Here is a 22,893-nt window from a genome sequence, read left to right as displayed (position 1 = left end):
AATTTTCCCGTTTGCCCTCTGATGAAGAAATGACCAGTCCATAATTTTAATGGTAGGTCTATTGTAGCCGTGAGAGACAGAATAATAAGGAAAAACCCCAGAAACCCAGAAGACAAAAGTCAGAGACTGATGTGCATTATAATGAGTGAAATAAGTATTTGATCCCTTTGCAAAAGATGACTTAGTACTTGGTGGCAAAACCCTTGTTGGCAAATACAGAGGTCAGACGTTTCTTGTAGGTGGCCACCAGGTTTGCACACATCTCAGGAGGTATTTTGTCCCACTCCTCTTTGCAGATCCTCTCCAAGTCAGTAAGATTTCGAAGCTGATGTGTAGCTACTCGAACCTTCAGCTCCCTCCACAGATTTTCGATCGGATTAAGGTCTGGAGATCTGCTAGGCCACTCCAGGAATTTAATGTGCTTCTTCTTGAGCCACTCCTTTGTTGCCTTGGCTGTGTGTTTTGGGTCATTGTCATGCTGGAATACCCATCCTCGACCCATTTTCAATGCCCTGGCTGACGGAAGGAGGTGCTCACCCAAGATTTGACGATACATGTGTTGGAAAATATGCCCTTCTAGATGGTGTCACTTGCCTGCACATTTAGAGGGGGGGACTGACCAGAGAGTCAGATAGATAGACAGGACATGGGAAGGTTATCTCTAGTTGCACCTCACCCTCATTTCCTGTCCCCTATGATGTTTAGAGATATATTGTCAGGGAAACTTCCCCCTCTCTCTTCCCCTTTGCCCTTCATCCAAGGAAGACCTAGAGTGGGGCGCTCCGCGCGTCCAGGCCTTCCCACCCTAAGATGGAGTGGAAGGCAGATACCTTTTTATACCTAGAGAATTAGCAAGGTAGATTGGGATAGGGGACCCTTGTTTGTCCTTTCCTATCCAAAGTGTATTTCAACAATAAATGTACTTTAGTTTGATTAGAGCAAACGACTGATGTTCCTTTTATTTCACACACACACGCATGTGTAGGCTTCTGCTGTGAGCTAAGCTTAATGCACTCTGCTAAATACTGGAAATATCACCACGATAGATAATTTCCAACAGGTCATGGTGCCCAGATTTTGTTTGCCTGGATTTTGTTTGCCTGGGTTTTGTTTGCCTGGATTTTGTTTGCCTGGATTTTGTTCCTGCGTGGAACCCATTTGAAGCTGCTTCCTGAGCCTCGAAGAGTTAACAGATCTGTTCCTGCCAACCCAGACGAATAAAGGCTTGGAGGAGATGATCGTTGCCTGAAGGCGCCAAAGAAGGAAGAGCATCTCTTTGAAAAAGGAAGGTGAGCCCAAAATCCCATGGGGCGTGCTCTGACTGTGTGTGTGTGTCAGGCTGCTATCTCGGTTTCGTTATTGCCTCTGTCTCTGTGCTGTATTGTCTGCCCCCCAAGGTCGCATGCCTAAGCCTGGAAAAACTCAGCTCCTGGGAAACTGTATTCCTGCGTGTAATCTCCCGCCTTTCCTGCCTTATAATATCTCCCAGCTAGTGAGCCTTTCATAGCTGTCATTTTATTCGTTTGCACTGTATGCCTATTTGATCAGTAAAAGCCATCTGTTTGGACTCTATATGACTTTGTGGTGATTTCTGGTTCTGTGGGCCAAGGGCTGACATTATGACAGCTATCTCACATCTTCACCGTTCTCCTAGCCAGGCTGGAGCCCAGGGGGGTTCGCCTGCCACTTGGATGGGAGCTGTGCAGCTCTCCAGGTGATCTACTACCCTGGAGCCCTTCTCAGAGGACCCTACTCTGTTACAGGACTTAATCGCTGAACTTTTCCGGACGAACCGAGAGGTTTGCCGCTTGAGGGGACTGGTACACGCGCAGTGGCAATCTCTTACAGGACGTCTCTGGATGTTAACATCGGAGGATACTGATGCTCGTTTAGATCTTCAGGACTTGGATCAATTACTGGACGATGCCCGATTGGCGACTGAGGATTTACAAATATTAACTGGACTTTTGGATACTCTTATTTCTCGACAAACTCTTTCTACCATGGCGGGAGCCCCGCCGGAGGGTTTTTCCCTGATCCCGGATGCGGCCAGCTGCCAGGCTGAGGCCAAGCGAGTCGCTATTAGCACCGCTCTTCTCCTTGTGGAATGTACAAAGGACACCCCGGTAGCCACCTTGGCTCAAGTTTTGACCCCGACGTTTGGAGCCGAGGCATCCGCACTGGCGGTTCGAGTACAACCTCTGCTGGGCGGGGAACCTGACCCCATACTCTTGCTCCTCGAGACAGAACTTTTGCCGCGCATTACGGCAGAGGCTGCCCTAAGACTTGAGAACGTCAAAGTTCTTGCGGATCAGCAAGCCGCCGAAGCGGCTAGGGTCGCAAGAGAGAGAGAGGCGGCGGAAGCAGCCAGGGCGGCTGCAGCAAGGAATCAGGCGAACGTGGACACGCGCCCCAAGGACTATGTACTGGGACTATCAGGTCTAACTTTTTCCCCGGCGTTTGTCCCGTCGCGTGCGACCCAACGCGCACGCCGTTTGGCTGACCGACGTCGAGACTCAGATGAGTCTGAAGACGAGGATTTATATGGGGATAGCTCTCAATGGGCCACGAGCTTCCGAACCAGTAAGCCTCATCTTACTGGTGGCCCAAGTGAGGAGGTTCATCTTTTACGAGCCCAGAATCGGGAGCTCTCCGACCGTGTTGATCAACTCCAAGAAGTAATGGAACTTATGCTTCACGAGAACAGGCAATTACAACAAACCCTGATAGCTCAGAGACAGCCCGTTCCGATACCGGGTCAGGGGGTACCCGTACAACCACCCGCTAATGTGCCTGCTCCACCCTTACCTCCTGGAGCTCCTGTTGCTCCTCCGCCCGGACCACCTGTGCAACCACCTGCTAATGTGCCTGCTCCACCCTTGCCTCCTGGAGCTCCTGTTGCTCCTCCGCCCGGACCACCCGTGCAACCGGGTCAGCCCGCGCCCGGCCCTTGGAAGCAACTCAAATTGAGGACTACGTATGACGGATCTCTTGAGACTTTGCCTTGTTTCTTGCATCAAGTGGACAGTTATATGCGAGAACAAGGTCAACTTTTCCCCACGGAAGATAGCCGGGTGCGGTACGTAGCTTCCCTCCTGACAGGCAAAGCGGCTGACTGGATGGTCCTCCAGTTTGACACCCGCTCTCGTGCGATTCGTTCCCTCAACAACTTCATGACTGCCCTGAGAAGGAGGTTTGAGGACCCCTTCCTGGGAGAAAGAGCCAAAACGGAACTCTTACAATTAAAACAAGGCTCTGCTACAGTTCGGGAATTTGCCGATGAATTTCAGCGACTGGCAAGTAAAATTGTAGGTTGGCCCGAGACCACCCTAATCCATCATTTCAGGGAAGCCTTGCATCCTGACATTCTGAACTGGTCTTACATGCGGGGCGATCCCGATACCCTCGAAGGCTGGATCCTATTAGCCGAGGAAGTGGAAAGCCGCCGCCGTTTTATTTCTCTCGTCCGTCAAAAGCACAAGGAGAAGGGCACCCCAAAGCCTCAACCCAAGGCACCACTGCTCGTCCCACGAAATCCCCCACGTCCGCTCCAGGAACGTGAAGCCCGATTTCAGAGGGGTGCCTGTCTTACATGCGGAGAAATGGGCCACTTTGCAGCCGTCTGTCCACGCCGCCAGGAATTATTTCGTCCCAGCACGACAACCCGCGCCCGAGGTCGTCCACCACGCAGAGGCACCGCGGCCACCCGCAGCGCAGCTCCGGGAAGGCCCACACCCTCTGCACTCCATGCCGGGGACCCAGCCTCCCTGCCTGCTTCCAACGACCCCGCCGGGTCTCGGATTACAAGTGCCCCATTGGGGGACAGCTTTCCCTCTTCGGATGAGGAAAACCCTTGGATTTCTCCAGCCTTAAACCTGGAATCTCCCCTCGACTTGTCAAAAAACGGCTCCGGTCTGTGGTGAATGGAGCATCTCCACAGACCTCTCAGGATCTTCCTATCAAACCGAATGCTCCTACCAAAATCAAAGAAGTGGACTCCACCGTCTACGTAGATGCAGTTTTACAACAACTTAACGGAGGTCCTCAAATCCCCGTCAAAGCACTAATTGACTCCGGTTGCTGTCGCACTCTCATAAGCGAAGCCACGTTTGCTGCACTCAGAGCCGACTCAGAGGCTTTACCCGCCCCCGTCCAATTTGCTCAAATGGACGGGAGCCAATTCCAGGGGGGTCCAGTTGATCATCGCACCATAGGGGTGGCAATGGGAATTGGTTCCCACTGGGAACAAATAGACTTCACTATAGCCCCTATCCGATTTGAAGTGGTCTTGGGAATTAACTGGATTAAAGGACATAGTCCCAGTATTGATTGGGAAACAAACACTATCTCTTTCGCTAGTCCCACCTGCGACCAGCATCGGCAAAACTTTGCTCTGCCATTTCCGCCCGTTCCAGCATTAACCTCTACTGCCCCAGTACCACCGGCTCTACCCGCTGTGTACCGGGACTTTGAAGATGTCTTCGACCTTAGGGAATGTGATGCCTTACCCCCCCACCGGGCCTCAGACTGTGCGATTGAAGTAGTAAAGGACTGCACATTAACCAAAAGTAAGATTTACCCTATGAGCGCTTCCGAGCGCACTGTCCTCCGGGACTTTTTGGACAAAAACCTCGCCAGAGGGTTCATTCGCCCTTCGAATGCCCCAAACTCGGCCCCCGCGTTTTTCGTCCGGAAAAAAGAGGGCGACCTTCGCCTGTGCATTGACTTCAGAAAGCTCAATGCGGTTACCCAGACCAACGCCTATCCTATCCCATTAATATCGGATATTTTGGGACAATTACAGGAAGGCCGTGTGTTCTCTAAATTAGACTTGGTGGAAGCCTACTACCGAGTCCGTATCCGCGAAGGAGATGAGCACCTCACTGCCTTCTCTAGCTGTTTCGGAATGTATGAATTCCTTGTAATGCCGTTCGGATTAAAAGGGGCCCCGGGGGTCTTCATGCAACTCATCAATGAAATCCTACATGACCTTCTATATCGTGGGGTGGTGGTCTACTTAGATGACATTCTCATTTATTCGAAAACTATGGACGAGCATGTGACTCTGGTCAGGGAAGTTCTACAACGCCTGCGTAACCATCAACTGTTCGCTAAACTAGCTAAGTGTGAATTTCACCAAAGCAAACTCACGTTTTTGGGATACATCATCTCCCACCAAGGTCTTCGCATGGACCCCGCCAAAGTCCAAGCCGTCCTCGATTGGACTCCCCCCACCAACCGCAAGCAAGTACAGCAATTTCTGGGATTTGCAAACTTCTATCGGGGATTCATCCCTAACTTCGCCCAAGTGGCTCTACCCATTACGGACCTGCTGAAAACTAAGGGGAAAGTAAGCTCGGCTGCCTTGCCCTCCGCAAAAATCCTATGGACTGAGCAATGCCAAGCCGCCTTTCTGGCCCTCAAACGCCTTTTCACTTCGGAGCCGGTGCTACGGCACCCAGACCCAAATCAAATGTTCATTGTGCAAGTCGATGCTTCCGATGTAGCCATGGGAGGGGCTCTCCTCCAACAAGGACCGGACGGTCTTCTTCACCCTTGCGCTTACTTTTCAAAAAAATTTGCGCACGCTCAATTAAACTGGCCCATCTGGGAGAAAGAGGCCTCTGCAGTTCATCATGCACTGACTTTATGGCGGCAATTCTTGGAAGGGTCTAAAGTACCCTTTGAAGTTTGGACCGATCACAAAAATCTAGCTGCCCTCACGGGGTCCCATAAGCTATCGGCGAAACAACAACGGTGGGCGGAGTTCTTTGCTCAGTTCCGTTTCACCCTGAAGCACGTCCCTGGGAAGCAGAACGTTCTCGCGGATGCCCTCTCCCGTTTACCACAATATCCGGTAAAACTCGAAAAACCTACCAACTCTCTGTTCACCCCTATGCAACGTGGGGCCCTACCTATGCTGGCTGTGCAAACCCGATCCCAGCATCAACACACCTTCCCTAACTCGCAAGCTCCGCCAGCCCAACCGGCTGCCCAGCCGCCACCGCAACAGACCGGAGTTCCCGCCCCTCCTACCCCTCCGACCGCTCAGCCGCCTGCAGTCTGCGCGCCGCCGCACGTAAGCACTAACCCTATAACTGTTTCTCAGATCTCCAGGACCGACGGGGGGGCTCCCTCCAAAATCCCCATCTCCGAATCCTTTTTAACTGTCCTTCGGGACCAGTGCCTTTTAGAACGTTCCGCTCATACCCTACCTCCTGGTGTTTTGGAACAAGGGGGGTCCTGGTACAAAGACTCAAAATTGTATGTACCCAAAGCTCTCCGGAAGGACGTTTTACATTTAGCTCATGGAGCCAAAACAGCTGGGCACTTTGGGTTTCTGAAGACCCTTCACTTATTGCGCAGACAGTTCTGGTGGGGGGGAATGCGTTCCGACATTGACTCCTTCATCCGCAGCTGTCCCGTTTGTGCCGCTGCGAAACGATCGCAGGGCAAACCCCCGGGACTGCTACAACCTCTTGAAACGCCCAGCAGACCTTGGGAAGTGATTGCTATGGACTTCATGACTGATCTCCCTCTCAGTGGGGGTAAAACTGTGTTGTGGGTTGTTACTGATTTGTTTTCTAAGCAAATACATTTGATTCCATGTGCAGGGATCCCTTCTGCGCAGAAACTGGCCCGCCTCTTCGTGACGCATATATTTCGTTTACATTCGTTTCCGCGTAAAATAATTTGTGACCGCGGAAGTGGTTTCGTTTCTAAGTTTTGGAAAGCTTTCCTCAAGTTGGTGGGGGTGGAACAGGGATTGTCTAGCGCATACCATCCTCAAACTGATGGTCAAACTGAACGTGTCAATGCTGTACTTGAATGTTATTTGCGTTGTTATGTTAACTACCACCAGGATAACTGGGTGGAACTGTTACCTTTAGCAGAATATGCCTACAATAATGCCATGCATCAATCCACAGGTTTTAGCCCGTTTTTTGCTGTGTATGGACAAGATTTCAGTCCCATCGTTCCTACAGATGATGTAGAGGGGGAGGGGAACCCCGACATTGCCTCCTGGGCACACGCCCTCCGTACCACTTGGCCCTGGCTCGTTAGCAACCTCGACCGGGCCAAACGTAAATACAAAGCGCAAGCTGACAAACATCGCTCCCCCGGGGGTGATCTGCAAGTGGGTGCTTTGGTTTACCTTTCCACCAAAAACCTCCGTTCCACCCAACCGTGCCATAAACTCAGCGCCAAATTCATTGGCCCTTTCCCCATTACTCGGGTCATAAACCCTGTCACAGTGGAACTGGCTCTCCCCAAATCCTTGAGGCGTGTGCATCCTGTTTTCCACATAAGCCTCCTCAAACCCCATGTTGCTTCTCCACGGTGGCATCCGGACCCACCGCCTGCGCAACCCATCATGGTGGGGGGGGAAGAACACTTCGAAGTCTCCAAGATCCTTGACTCCCGTATTCACCATGGCACTCTCCAATATCTAGTTCGTTGGAAACATTTCCCCCCTGCCTATGACGAATGGGTGCGCGCACGGGATGTCTCCGCCCCCGACCTCGTCGACGCCTTTCACATTGCTTACCCGGACAGGCCAGCCCCCTTGCGAACTGGGAGGGGGCCTTGAGGGGAGCAGAATGTCAGGCTGCTATCTCGGTTTCGTTATTGCCTCTGTCTCTGTGCTGTATTGTCTGCCCCCCAAGGTCGCATGCCTAAGCCTGGGAAAACTCAGCTCCTGGGAAACTGTATTCCTGCGTGTAATCTCCCGCCTTTCCTGCCTTATAATATCTCCCAGCTAGTGAGCCTTTCATAGCTGTCATTTTATTCGTTTGCACTGTATGCCTATTTGATCAGTAAAAGCCATCTGTTTGGACTCTATATGACTTTGTGGTGATTTCTGGTTCTGTGGGCCAAGGGCTGACAGTGTGTCTGACTGAAAGGCCTTTACCATGGTGTGTCAGAGGGATGATCGTCACAGAATAATGCTTCTGGATGATGACAACTTTAATGCTTGGAAAACTAGAATTGTGGTTGCGATGCAGTCTGAAGGTCTTAAGAAATGCCTTCATGATGAACCTCCGACCCCGCTCAGCAATGAATGGATCAGAGCAGATGGGCGTGCACAAGATCTTATCTTAAGTAACGTGAGTAATTCTGTTCTTTCTGAGTTACGCGAGGCTGAGATGGCCAAGGAGATGATGAAAATAATTACTGAGATGTTTACCAAGAAAGGTTGGCCCAATTTTCTTGCCTTGAGAAGAAGATTGGCCTCCCTGGTGTACAAGGATGGAGAGAATATTAGAGAGCATATTTACCAACTTAAAGAGTTGCTAGCACAGATTGAAATGGCTGGAATGCCTGTCTCTCCAACAGAAAAACTTTGCTCCTTATTTATGAGTCTCCCAGAAAAATATATCCCAATGATTGGGGAACTCGAACGCAGACTTGATTTGACCTTTAAAGATGCTTGCCATCAGGTTACGATGGAAATTTTAAGGAGAGGCGTTCTGAAAGCAGATAGCCGCTCTTTGCCAGAAGAAATGGCGCATAAACTAACTGTGAAAGACCGCCATGTTTCCAAGAGGGCCCCATCTCCCAAATTTCGAAACAAAGGGATCAGCCACGAGGGAAGAAGGGAGGGGCCGAAGGGGGAGACAAACGGCCAATTCAAAGGGAACAGTTTTGGCGCGTGAGCAAAGAGCCCCTCCCCCCAGATGAGATCAAGAAATCCCACTACAGTAGTATGCTTCGGTTGTTCAGAGGTTGGCCACAAGGTGTCACACTGTCCTTATAAGCAGCGTGAACAGGAGAGACAAAGAGGATCAGAAAGGAGGCAATATGGTGACACAAATAGACATTTTAACTATTCAATTGCAGAAAAGCCTTATGAAACACCATATTTTCTGCTAGACACGGGATCAACTGTACATGTCTCAAATAGAAAAGACTTTTTCATTGAATTAGAAAGGATTTTCCCTCAGGAAGTATTGATGGGCAATGGAACTAGGCTAGTGGCCCACCAGAGAGGGACTGGAATCCTACACTGCCAACTAGAAGGTGGCGAAGTATGTGAATTCCCCTTGAAAGATGTTTTGTATATCCCTGAATTCACAAGTAACCTCATTTCTTGGAGTAAATTGGCTCAAGAGGGATATGAGAGTGCAGCAAAGGGCAGTAAATGTACTATTGCACTGAATGGAAACATTTGCATGATCACAGAACACCGCAATGGTTTGCCAGTTGTCCAAGAGGAGCAGGATGATGGCTTGCATGAACTGTGTGCTGATGTTCCCAAACAAGAAATTAATGTGACAAAGTGCTGTGGGAAAGCGGAATGTGTCAATTTATGGCACAGAAGACTCGGCCATGTCAATTACCAAGCAATTGAGAAAATGGTGAAAGGGAATCTAACCCAAGATTTTTATTTTTCAGACTGTGACTATGATATTAACTGTGTTTGCTGCATTAAGTCCAAAGGTGTGAACAGACCCTTTCCAAAGAAGAGCAAAAGGAGAACAACAGAACAGATCCAGATAATTCATAGCAATATTTGTGGACCTCTACCAACAACACTGGGTAATTTTTGATATTTTCTTACATTAATTGATGATTTCTCAAGATATACTGTCTTGTATTTGCTCTCTGAGAAATCCCAGGTCCTTGACAAGCTGAAGGAGTATGCAGCTCTTGTGCATAACAAGTTTGGACGGAAAGTACAGATTCTTCGCTCTGATGGTGCAGGAGAGTACACATCCAGGGTGATGGAGCAGTTCTTGAAAGATGAAGGCATACAGCATCAACTGACAGTGCCATACAATCCATCCCAGAATGGTGTGGCAGAGAGATGCAACAGGACACTGATTGAAATGGTGAGATGCATGCTTAATGACGCACAACTTCCAAACAGTTTTTGGGGCGAAGCAATCATGACAGCTACATACACACAAAACAGACTGCCCACAAAAGCTACAGGGAAGACACCTTTTGAGCTTTGGCACGGCCACAAGCCTCCCATGCAGCATCTGTGCGTTTTCGGAAGCAAGGCATATGCCTATGTTCCAAAGGAAAAGCGCAGTAAGCTGGATGACACAACACATGAGGGAATTTTTGTCGGCTATTCAGCCAGGAGCAAGGGTTACAGAATCTTAGACCCAGTCACTAAGAGAATCTCTGTTAGTCGAGCAGTTCACTTTGATGAAAGCCAAACACCACCAGCTTCAGAGGGGGTAAAGGCAGAAGTGGACAGTGAACTCAAGAACCCTTGTGACTTCAGCCCTAAAGGGGAAGAAGCTGAGGAGACTGAGAGACCTATGGCGAACCCGGAAGGGGAAGAGGCCACAGATCTCCAACCAGAGGGGGCTGTTGAACCAGAGGAGCCTGACAAACCAGAAAAGGCCATGGAGTGTGCAGTGAGGAGGTCACAACGCACAAACCGAGGTGTACCACCGCTGAGATGGTCCTACCTTGCTAGAGCAGCGGACGAACTCGAGCCAACCTCCTAGAGTGATGTTTCCAAACTGCCTCCAGAACAAAGGCAGCAGTGGAAGCAAGCTGCAAGAGAGGAGATCAACTCTCTACACAAGAACAAAACATGGACTTTAGTTGAGTTGCCTTCTGACAGGAAGGGTGCAAGTGGGTCTTTAAAATCAAACGTGATGCCAATGGTGAGGTCCAGCAAACGACTGATGCTCCTTTTATTTCACACACGCACGCATGTGTAGGCTTCTGCTGTGAGCTAAGCTTAATGCATTCTGCTAAATACTGGAAATATCACCACGATAGATAATTTCCAACACTCCTTTGTTGCCTTGGCTGTGTGTTTTGGGTCATTGTCATGCTGGAATACCCATCCTCGACCCATTTTCAATGCCCTGGCTGAAGGAAGGAGGTGCTCACCCAAGATTTGACGGTACATGGTCCCATCCACCGTCCCTTCGATGCGGTGAAGGTGTCCTGTCCCCTTAGCAGAAAAACACCCCCAAAGCATAATATGTCCCCCTCCATGTTTGACGGTGGGGATGGTGTTCTTGGGGTCGTAGGCAGCATTCCTCCTCCTCCAAACACGGCGAGTTGAGTTGATGCCAAAGAGCTCAATTTTGGTCTCATCTGACCACAACACTTTCACCCAGTTCTCCTCTGGGTCATTCAGATGTGCATTGGCAAACTGCAGACGGGCCTGTACATGTGCAGTCTTGAGCAAGGGGACCTTGCGGACTCTGCAAGATCTCAGTCCGTCACGGCGTAGTGTGTTACCAACTGTTTTAATGGTGACTATGGTCCCAGCTGCCCTGAGATCATTGACAAGTTCCCCCCATGTAGTTCTGGGCTGCTTCATCACCATTCTCATGATCATTGCAACTCCACGAGATGAGATCTTGCATGGAGCCCCAGACTGAGGGAGGTTGACAGTTAGGGTTAGGATTAGGGTTGTCACCTTCTCACCAAGCTGCTTGGCAATAGTCTTGTAGCCCAGTCCAGCCTTGTGCAGGTCTACAATCTTGTCCCTGACATCCTTGGACAGCTCTTTGGTCTTGGTCATGGTGGCTAGTTTGGAATCTGATGGATTGATTGCTTCTGTCGACAGCTGAACCCTAACCCTAACCCTAATCTGGCTGGTTGATAGGGGATCAAATACTTATTTCACTCATTATAATGCACATCAGTCTCTGACTTTTGTCTTCTGGGTTTCTGGGGTTTTTCCTGTTGTTATTCTGTCTCTCACAGCTACAATAAACCTACCATTAAAATTATGGACTGGTCATTTCTTCGTCAGAGGGCAAACGGGTAAATTTAGCAGGGGATCAAATACTTTTTCCCCTCACTGTAGCCTTTGCATTTCAAAGAGGTCTGACTTAACTGCCCTCAGTGATGTCAAATGGGAGGGGGGATCTTGCTCCTGCCCAATCCAATTGTGCCTCCCCACCATACAAAAACACCAGCCAGGACGCCCCACAAGTCATGAGGTCGGGTGTGCAGCACAGAATGCTGTCGACAGCTTTCTGCTGTGCGGACTTACAGTGACTGGACTGGCAGCTCAGGCAGTTGCCAGGCTCCTCCTTGGCCAGGGGGCAAGGGAAGTGCAAGGGGGCAAGGGGGTGCAGAGCCCCATCATGCTAAGTGGAGTAGGTAACCACACAATCCCTGGACTAATTCCCTTGCTTTACTTTAATGATACTAATTCACAGTGGGTAGCCGTGTTAGTCTGTCTGCAGTAGTAGAAAAGGGCAAGAGTCCAGTAGCACCTTAAAGACTAACAAAAATATTTTCTGGTAGGGTATGAGCTTTCGTGAGCCACAGCTCACTTCTTCAGATACTGTTAATGATACTGTTCATTTGGCCAATTTGGCCGTGAACAATGTCACACTGAGATCACAATAAAGAAAAAGAAAGGAACTATCTAAACAGCCCATAAGAAAATTAGTATTTTTTTAAATCTTGATTGACTGGGAAAGAAATTTGGCAACTGCCAAGGTAGTATTAAAATCCACCCCTGCTAAAAGAACCCTCAGATTCCCGGATAAAAGGCTTTATCCATCTGTCTCCAGCCTCGCTGAGCAAGTCGCAGCTAAACAAGGAATGCTATTTGGCCAGAACCACAATGACATACTCTATCACAGTATGGTACCTTATTTAAACGACCTGTTAACTCCCCTGATGGGATGGCATTCAGTCTAGCCAACATAAATATTCGTCTGTATTGTGGGATTTTCAGAAAATCAAAATACACTGGGAGAGTTTGCGGCAAGTTTAGACCTAGGTATAGAGGTGAGCACACTCTACATGCTCTTATTGTAGTGCTTTCAGAATCCAGGACTCATTCCCTTGCAGTAACAGCAGCAGGAGAGAGGAGGAGGAGAAGAAGAGTTGGTTTTATATGCCAATTTTCTCTACCTTTTAAGGAGAATCAAACCAGCTTACAATGCCTTCCCCTCCCGACATCCAATACCCTGTGAGGGGGGTGGGGCTGAAAGAGCTCTAAGAGAGCTGTGACTAGCCCAAGGTCACCCAGCTGGCTTCATGTGTAGGAGTGGGGAAACTAACCCAGTTCACCAGATTAGAGTCTGCCACTCATGTGGAGGAGTGGGGAATCAAACTCGGTTCTCTAGACTGGAGTCCACTGCTCCCAAACACTACACCACACAGGAGTAACCTGCTGTAGAGCAGATGCTAAGGAGGACCCCTTATGCACTGTTGGTATGGACATGAGCTCCAGATAGGTGAGGTTGTTTTCGAAGGCATGAGCCTTTTGCTGGGGGGGGGGGAGGCAGCGCAAAGTCCCACCTCAAGGGCTGCAGAGTGGACTCTTTGGTGAACCCTGAGGGACCTGCCAGCGCCCACCAAGGAGTTTTTGCTCTTTGTTGCAGATGCATGTGTCCGTGTTTTTCTATTCTGCAGGTGGAAATCCAACAGGGAGAGCACCAGCTCCAACCACTGACCTCCCATGCCACACTAAGTCCTGGCTGCAGAACTAGTCGGCCCTTGGAAGGCATTAATTGTGTGCAACTGAATGCCCCTCTTACTCCCCTGCCCCATTTGGAAGCCGGCCTGGGAGAGTTACATCCATTTCCGCAGAGGTGACACATACCTCTTGTTAGGTGGAGTTTGGTTCTCTCAGCTCTGTTGTCCCTACAGCTCCCACTATTTGCCTCACCCCACCATCCCCACCCCACCATCTGCCTCACCCCACCAGCAAGGGTGGCATGGGGTTAGCACGGGGGCGCCCTCGGCAGTGTGGGTGACCAGCTGTATGGCATGGCTGCCAGTAAGTAGAGGGCACCTGCTACCGCATGCACTGTCCACATCTCCCCTTCCATGGTTTGGGTTCCCTTTGCTCTGTTTCTCGATTGAACACTCAAAGCAGTGCTCTCAGTGAAAGAATACAAAATCAAGAATAGTACAAGGTTGTAATTCTTCAATTCACCATTACATTGACACAAATTATTTTAGAATGTGAGCCTAGACCTTGGCCTGGTTCATGTCTTGTCAGAAAAGATAGGACAAAGGGGAGGCTCTTCTGAGAAGTGGCCCAAAATTCTGGATTGCTTTCCCAGTGTTTGTTATGCAAGTGCACATCTTTGTGAACCGGGGGGGGGGGGGGGCAGTGGCAGCTCTATATTTTTGTTTGGTTTTGAGAAGTAAACAAGGGATTATGAAGGATGCTTATCTAGTTTCATTGCTACTCTGACATGTTGAAATAAGGGCTTTTTATTCATTTTGATGTGGTGATCATTTACCTTTTGTTTTATTGAGGAATGTTATTGTCTTAGAAGCTGTCTTAGCTTTTCAAATAGATAGGTTTGGAAATATGGAGAAGTCTGGACTTAGACTATGGAACTTTGGCTTCAAATCCCCGTATAGCAATTAAGATCAATGGGAAGCCACTGGTGCAAGTTACTACCGGTATCTTATTTTACCTTACCTCACAAGGTAACTTTGAGGTTAAAATTATGCAGGCCTATATATACCATCTGGTTTTCTACAACTTTGGTTCCTGCCCCAAAATTTATTGACTTCTTGTTTGTATTTTCTTACTATAACAAGTTCCAAAAAAGGGCAAACAGCATGATATTAACCTTCATAAATACAGCTGAATGAAACAAGTCATTAATGCTCTCCAGCCGAGCATTCACAGTATAGTCAAGCCATATAGCCTGTGATTTTGAATTATTACTTAGATGGGGACAGTCTGGTGATCACTTAGATGAGGAGATGCTATATTTTACATAGAATCTGCACCACAATTTCCACCTGAGGTATTGTGCTATTGTGTTTTTCTCCACTAGCCTCACAGACATAACATAATCCACAGGTCATATGTTTTCTCAATAAGCATATAACTAGAAGGGACTTGGCATATTGAGGTCTAGAGCTTGAATGCTACAAATCTATGGAAGCAAAGCTTTATGGTGTTCATAAAGATGGCCTTAAGATATTTCCAAGATCTACTAATCCATGTTCCCACGAAACTCTATTATTAAGCCCAACCCTTTTCTCAAAAATGTATGAACACCCACACTTCTCTTGGAACAAGTTTATCTGTCTGGATCTGCCTGCAGAGTTGTGTTTTTAAAATTGTGGTTTCTATTGGAAAACACACACATTAGCAACCATCTGAAAAATTACCGTATTTTTCGCACTATAAGACGCACTTTTTTCCTCCTCAAAAGGGAGGGGAAATGTCAGTGCGTCTTATGGTGCGAATGCAGCGCCGGCTGCCCCGGGAGCCGGCTGGGACAACGCCAGCTGCAGCTGGAAGGCCCCTCCCAGCCACCCAGCACAGGGCAGAGAAGTTTAACCTCCCCCCCCCCGCTTCCCGGTCCCGAGGCTCAGCTGCTGGGCGGATCCTCGGAACGGGAAGCGCGGGGGGGGGGGTGTCTTTAAACTGCTCTGTGCTGCCTGCCCAAGCAGCGCAGAGCAGTTTAACCTCCCCTGCTTCCTGGTCCGAGGCTCAGCTGAGCCTCGGGACCGGGAAGCGAGGGGGGGGGTGCGGAGGAGCAGTTTAAAGACCCACCGCCCCTCCTGATCGGGCTTGCCTGACTGGTCCCGATCGGGCTTGCAGCCTGGAAAGGGAGGCTGGAGAGTTTCCCCAAGCCCCGCTGTGCGCACGCTCTGATCTCTCAGCGCGTGCACACAGTGGGGCTTTGAAGGCTTCAGCCTCCCTTTCCAGGCTGCAAGCCTGACTGGTCCCAATCCGGCTTGCAGTCTGGAAAGGGAGACTGGAGAGTTCCCCAAGCCCCGCTGTGCGCACGCTCTGATCTCTCAGCGCGTGCACACAGTGGGGCTTTGAAGGCTTCAGCCTCCCTTTCCATGCTGCAAGCCTGACTGGTCCCAATCCGGCTTGCAATCTGGAAAGGGAGACTGGAGAGTTTCCCCAAGCCCTGCTGTGCGCACGCTCTGATCTCTCAGCGCGTGCACACAGTGGGGCTTTGAAGGCTTCAGCCTCCCTTTCCAGGCTGCAAGCCTGACTGGTCCCAATCCGGCTTGCAGTCTGGAAAGGGAGACTGGAGAGTTCCCCAAGCCCCGCTGTGCGCACGCTCTGATCTCTCAGCGCGTGCACACAGTGGGGCTTTGAAGGCTTCAGCCTCCCTTTCCACGCTGCAAGCCTGACTGGTCCCAATCCGGCTTGCAATCTGGAAAGGGAGACTGGAGAGTTTCCCCAAGCCCTGCTGTGCGCACGCTCTTCTCTCAGCGCGTGCACACAGTGGGGCTTTGAAGGCTTCAGCCTCCCTTTCCAGGCTGCAAGCCTGACTGGTCCCAATCCGGCTTGCAATCTGGAAAGGGAGACTGGAGAGTTCCCCCAAGCCCCGCTGTGCGCACGCTCTGATCTCTCAGCGCGTGCACACAGTGGGGCTTTGAAGGCTTCAGCCTCCCTTTCCAGGCTGCAAGCCTGACTGGTCCCAATCCGGCTTGCAGTCTGGAAAGGGAGACTGGAGAGTTCCCCAAGCCCCGCTGTGCGCACGCTCTGATCTCTCAGCGCGTGCACACAGTGGGGCTTTGAAGGCTTCAGCTTCCCTTTCAAGGCTGCAAGCCTGACTGGTCCCAATCCGGCTTGCAATCTGGAAAGGGAGACTGGAGAGTTCCCCAAGCCCCGCTGTGCGCACGCTCTGATCTCTCAGCGCGTGCACACAGTGGGGCTTTGAAGGCTTCAGCCTCCCTTTCCAGGCTGCAAGCCTGACTGGTCCCAATCCGGCTTGCAATCTGGAAAGGGAGACTAGAGAGTTCCCCCAAGCCCCACTGTGCGCACGCTCTGATCTCTCAGCGCGTGCACACAGTGGGGCTTTGAAGGCTTCAGCCTCCCTTTCCAGGCTGCAAGCCTGACTGGTCCCAATCCGGCTTGCAGTCTGGAAAGGGAGACTGGAGAGTTCCCCAAGCCCCGCTGTGCGCACGCTCTGATCTCTCAGCGCGTGCACACAGTGGGGCTTTGAAGGCTTCAGCTTCCCTTTCAAGGCTGCAAGCCTGACTGGTCCCAATCCGGCTTGCAGTCTGGAAAGGGAGACTGGAGAGTTCCCCCAAGCCCCGCTGTGCGCACGCTCTGATCTCTCAGCGCGTGCACACAGTGGGGCTTTGAAGGCTTCAGCCTCCCTTTCCAGGCTGCAAGCCTGACTGGTCCCAATCCGGCTTGCAGTCTGGAAAGGGAGACTGGAGAGTTCCCCAAGTCCCGCTGTGCGCACGCTCTGATCTCTCAGCGCGTGCACACAGTGGGGCTTTGAAGGCTTCAGCTTCCCTTTCAAGGCTGCAAGCCTGACTGGTCCCAATCCGGCTTGCAGTCTGGAAAGGGAGACTGGAGAGTTCCCCCAAGCCCCGCTGTGCGCACGCTCTGATCTCTCAGCGCGTGCACACAGTGGGGCTTTGAAGGCTTCAGCCTCCCTTTCCAGGCTGCAAGCCTGACTGGTCCCAATCCGGCTTGCAATCTGGAAAGGGAGACTGGAGAGTTCCCCCAAGCCCCGCTGTGCGCACGCTCTGATCTCTCAGCGCGTGCACACAGTGGGGCTTTGAAGGCTTCAGCCTCCCTTTCCACGCTGCAAGCCTGACTGGTCCCAATCCGGCTTGCAATCTGGAAAGGGAGACTGGAGAGTTCCCCCAAGCCCCGCTGTGCGCACGCTCTGATCTCTCAGCGCGTGCACACAGTGGGGCTTTGAAGGCTTCAGCCTCCCTTTCCACGCTGCAAGCCTGACTGGTCCCAATCTGGCTTGCAATCTGGAAAGGGAGACTGGAGACTTCCCCCAAGCCCCGCCGTGCGCACGCTCTGATCTCTCAGCGCGTGCACACAGTGGGGCTTTGAAGGCTTCAGCCTCCCTTTCCACGCTGCAAGCCTGACTGGTCCCAATCTGGCTTGCAATCTGGAAAGGGAGACTGGAGACTTCCCCCAAGCCCCGCTGTGCGCACGCTCTGATCTCTCAGCGCGTGCACACAGTGGGGCTTTGAAGGCTTCAGCCTCCCTTTCCACGCTGCAAGCCTGACTGGTCCCAATCTGGCTTGCAATCTGGAAAGGGAGACTGGAGACTTCCCCCAAGCCCCGCTGTGCGCACGCTCTGATCTCTCAGCGCGTGCACACAGTGGGGCTTTGAAGGCTTCAGCCTCCCTTTCCACGCTGCAAGCCTGACTGGTCCCAATCCGGCTTGCAATCTGGAAAGGGAGACTGGAGACTTCCCCCAAGCCCCGCGGTGCGCACGCTCTGATCTCTCAGCGCGTGCACACAGTGGGGCTTTGAAGGCTTCAGCCTCCCTTTCCACGCTGCAAGCCTGACTGGTCCCAATCGGGCTTACAGCCTGGAAAGGGAGGCTGGAGCCTTCCTCCTAGCCCTGCTGTGCGCACGCTCCACAGAGCAGGACTAGGAAACTGGAAGTGGAGTGCAGTAATCCCTCCACCCAGCCCTGGCCATAATAACCTCTCAGCGGTTGGTCGGGAAGCGCGGTGTGTGTGTGTGCGGATGTTAAACTGCTCTGCGCTGAGCAGTTTAAACCACCACCGCCCCCCTTCCCAGGAGTCCCGGGAAGGGGGGCGGTGGGGAAAGAGAAGGAAAAAGGAGGAAAAAGAAGATAAATATATTTTCTTAAAGACGCAGCGGGTTTTTAGAATATATATTTTTTTTCTTCTTTTTCCTCCTTTAAAAACTAGGTGCGTCTTATGGTCAGGTGCGTCTTATAGAGCGAAAAATACGGTAAATGCAGGAAAGCCGGTCAAATGGAGTTAAATCAGCTAGTATCACAAAAGACACCAGAAGACTCTGAAGCCCTAGCAAAGGAACAAAGTCACTGAGAACAAAGAGCAAGAATAAACAGCAGCTCCCCAAACCTCCACCCAAACCAATTCAAATTATGAAGAACTAAAAAGGCACCAAGGAGAAAAAGGCACAGAAGCTACAGTGCATAATGGGACACTCCCTTTTATTACAAAGCTCCTGTTGAGAAGAATAACTGCAACTTGGGGTACTGCTTTGGTAATTTTTAAGTAAATGACCCCTAACTGTGGTATATGCAGTGCTACAAAGAAATAGCCCAGAAATGTACCAAGTAAATAACATTCCAGACATACTGCTGGCAGCCTTTTGGCCATTTGGCTGAAACAAAACAAAAGTTAACTTCAAGTTTTATAAATAGACACTCAGAAGGGGTTTGCATTTTAATCAACTGTCATATTTATATGAAGAAATGAGACAGAAATTATTTCCAAGTACCTTTGTTGTTTAATGTACTTGGGCAATCAAAAATTCACATACTGAAATTATGCCTCTTAAGCACAGACAAAGAAATGAGATGGCATATGTGTATATGTGTAAATATATGTGAACTCCACTGCAACTGGGTCAGCAGGAACAGACTTTCATTTTAAAATACTTCCTTTGAGGTTTGGAAAGGTTTATTTTGGGCTTTATTCCTGTACAAGCAGATCACAAAAATACCTCAAAGGTCCATTTTATTTTTCTCAAAAAAGTAGTGTAGGTTGTCTCTATAACCCAAGTATCTTCCTGCAGGGTATCAAAGGCATTTCTGAATAACATGTTGCCTCAAGAAGGTAGAAAGTAATTGTATACTTTAACATATTTTTTCTAGAGCTAGACATCACTGTGTCTGAAAGTAAAGTACCTGCCCACACGCAGATGATAAAAGCAGAAAACTGAATTACCCATACACTCCACCTACTTGGAGGAAAGTGCCAAGACAGAACCTTCCTTATATACTAAATTTTAGCTTGGAGGGAATTTTTTTAACCTAAGACAGCATTAAATGTGATTCCACCATCCCATAGTCTGAAGTGATACAGGGCCATAATACAGCTTCAGAATTCTATCTTACTCTGATGTATGCATATACCAATTCTCAGCTAAGGAAAGCGGGAGAGAAAAAATCAAGTCCCCAAGACTGTAGAGAAACCCTAGAGGGGGAGAAGAAGGTTTTACAAAGTTTACACAAATGCTTATATCCATGTCCTTTTACCGTGGTGTCCTGTATTGTCCACAGCAACTTAGGGTACATTATGGGTATTTGTAGGAGGATGATCTGTGCCCAAGAAGACTATACTGGCAATGTTAATGTTTTTTTGTGGAATGCTCTCTTCAATGTACACCCACCTTGTCTTGATATAGATTACAAGCTTTGAAAATTAAATTTGCCATTCATGTGGTATCCCGAAAATCCAATGGTTCTGAATCCAATCATGGATGAATGGAGAAAAAAACTTGTGAGAGAAGCAAAGCTGTTATCTACCTTGAGTGATATCTAAGTCCACATGGATGGCAAAAGCAGTGGTGGAGAAACTATACATCTTACATACACAGTTGTGCTAGGGGTGTGGTTTATTCTAGCAGTTGAAGATTAATGCAGTTTCTAATAGTGGAAAACTAATGCAACTAAACTCTAAAAATTCTTCAGCTACGAAAATATTTATTACTATGCCTGATAAACTGGCACACACCTAATTTGGTCTCTGTCACAGTTTTTTTTAACAAATTCAAAAAGCAATACTCTATAGTCTCAACCTGATACTCAGGATGCTGTACGCCACCTTAGAGTACTCTCATAGTTTTTATTCTCTATCATTTATGCATACCATGGAAGATATTTGTTGGGATAATGCATGGAGAAAATGTGGCGTTGTACATGAAAGAAGAGGGAAGGCAGCATGGTATAATCTAACCTCATCAGATCTCAGAAACTAAGCAGGGTCAGTACTTGGAAGGGAGACCACCAAGGAAGGCTCTGCAGAGAAAGGCAATGGCAAACCACCTCTGCTTCTCACTTGCCTTGAAAGCCCCTTACTGGGGTCGCCATATGTTGGTTATTACTTGACGTCACTTTATACACCACACACACACAAAAGAAGTTCTGAGGGCTGGCCACTCCCAACATTCTTTCAGGAATGTAACTGAAACTTCTTTTTAACACTGAAGTTGGGAATGTAATGAGTATCAGTTAAGGGAATTTACTGGCTTCTCTAGCTGAAGTAAAAACAAAATTAGATTCAGATTTGACCAAATCTCCCTAAATGATGGTGAGCCTCAGGGTGCTTTGCTTTCAATTTACAACACAGTATGAATCCAAGTTGAAGGCAACTTCAGAAGCAGGCTTGAACAGGTTTATGGGTGGAGTAAAAAGGACTGAAAACCTCACCCAGTTAACAAAAAAAAATTAGCAATCCTTCCCAGAAAACTGGCGTTCTTCCCAATACCTCTATAGAAAGCAAATCCATAACTTGTTTTCTTCATGTGAATACCCAGGTACACTTTTCAAACAAAATCTCAAGTTTATTTTTTGCAGCACTTGCTCATAAAAGAAGTCTTATGGTACCACACCCAACAGACCATGAAAATTCTGAGATAAGGTTCTCAGGATGATTTTCTGAAAGAAAAAAAAACTCCAAAAAAACAAAAAGAGATGAGTGGCTGCTGCACTAACATCCATTAATGTAAATTCATGAGGGGAAGGAATCAGAGAACATTTAGGAAGTACTCTCCCCAACTCATGTAAATATACATATTAACTTCCTTACATTAAGACTGAGACATTTCTCATTTAAGACAAAGAAATTCAATTACTTAGATTTCTTCATTAAATGATTAAAAGGTAACTAAAAATCACACCATGGATTACCCTGCATGAAAGCCAGCTGCCTGTAAGCTACTCAAAACAGTTTTGCTTCAAGACTAATGAGAATAAAAAAGGTACCAATTAAAAAAATTAACCACAAGGTGGGGGGAATATTGGATTATTCCCATGTACTACTTAGCCAACAAAAACATCATAGACACGAGTTCAATTTAGTGTGTTATTTATGCTTACTCTAATTAAACAAGGGGCTAACAAAAAACATGCACTGCACAAAGGACCAAAGTCCTTTTCTAATATTCTGGACACAGGTTTTTGAAGCTAAAATGCACAGCAGTAAATTTTAGGACATCTGAGGACATCAGACTAAAAATACAGTCATGAAGAATATACACAATTACTGGTTCTTGTAGGTTATCAGGGCTGTGTGACCGTGGTCTTGGTATTTTCTTTCCTGACGTTTCGCCAGCAGCTGTGGCAGGCATCTTCAGAGGAGTAACACTGAAGGACAGTGTCTCTCAGTGTCAAGTGTGTAGGAAGAGTAATATATACTCAGAAAGGGGTTGTGTTGAGCTGAATCATTGTCCTGCAAAAAGTATCAAAGATAATGTGCTAATCATTGTCCTGTAAGTATCAAGATAATGTGCTAATGAGGGTGTGGTATGTTAATATAGAACCATTGTATCCTGAAGTGATCTGTTAATGAGTGAAATCCAAAGCTAATCTGCATGGCTATTGTTGACTGTAGTCTTTGTTAGTCTGGAGGTTTTCAGGACAGGAAGCCAAGCCTTATTCATTCTTAAACTCTCTTCTTTTCTGTTAAAGTTGTGCTGATGTTTATGAATTTCAATGGCTTCTCTGTGCAATCTGACAAAATAGTTGGTAGAATTGTCCAGTCTTTCAGTGCCTTGGAATAAGACCCTGTGTCCTGTTTGTGTCAGTCCATGTTCAGCCACTGCTGATTTCTCAGGTTGGCCAAGTCTGCAGTATCTTTCATGTTCTTTTATCCTTGTTTGCATGCTGCGTTTTGTGGTCCCGATGTAAACTTGTCCACAGCTGCAAGGTATACGATATACTCCTGCAGAGGTGAGGGGGTCTCTTTTGTCTTTTGCTGATCGTAGCATTTGTTGTATTTTCTTGGTGGGTTTAAACACCGTTTGTAGGTTATGTTTTTTCAAAAGTTTCTCCATCCTATCAGTGACTCCTTTAATAAATGGCAAGAATACCTTTCCTATGGGAGACTGTTTTTCCTGAGTTTTCTGATTTTTGTTTGGTTTAATGGCCCTTCTGATTTCATTCTTGGAATAGCCGTTTGCTAGCAGTGCGTGATTTAGATGATTAGTTTCTTTCTTGAGAAACTGTGGTTCACAGATCCGTCTTGCAC

At 48.5% G+C, this 22,893-nt stretch overlaps 1 protein-coding gene across 2 annotated transcripts in view; it reads right to left on the bottom strand.

Moving 5' to 3' along the window:
* Positions 1-22,893, bottom strand: part of AOPEP (aminopeptidase O (putative)) — a 237,014-nt gene that overhangs the window by 160,099 nt on the left and 54,022 nt on the right. The window lies entirely within an intron of this gene.

This window comes from Euleptes europaea, chromosome 4 (genome assembly GCF_029931775.1).
Source record: "Euleptes europaea isolate rEulEur1 chromosome 4, rEulEur1.hap1, whole genome shotgun sequence".
NCBI lineage: Eukaryota > Metazoa > Chordata > Lepidosauria > Squamata > Sphaerodactylidae > Euleptes > Euleptes europaea.
This window is presented reverse-complemented; position numbering and strand designations above follow the sequence as displayed.